This window comes from Manduca sexta, chromosome 9 (assembly GCF_014839805.1).
Source record: "Manduca sexta isolate Smith_Timp_Sample1 chromosome 9, JHU_Msex_v1.0, whole genome shotgun sequence".
NCBI classification, from domain to species: domain Eukaryota; kingdom Metazoa; phylum Arthropoda; class Insecta; order Lepidoptera; family Sphingidae; genus Manduca; species Manduca sexta.
Genome location: NC_051123.1, coordinates 9,429,191 through 9,429,463, shown reverse-complemented (window position 1 = coordinate 9,429,463; position 273 = coordinate 9,429,191).

The following is a 273-nucleotide window of genomic DNA, read 5'->3' as shown; positions in this document are numbered from 1 at the left end:
AAAACAACATTTGTTAGCATAATGTTTACGCGAATGTTAGATATTAAAATAAAACTTTTTTGCGGCTTTGATCGGGGTTTTTTATATTATCATTTTCTTACCAAAATTATTACATAAAAAACCGGAAATCCGGAGAATATTATCATATAAAAACCGCGATAAAATCCGCAAAATAATTTTATTTTGACATTTGTTAGATAAGGATAAGGTTGTAGGTTTAGGTGTGTGGAGGTTTAGATAATATGACCTTAGGTCCAACTTACCAATAGTGGG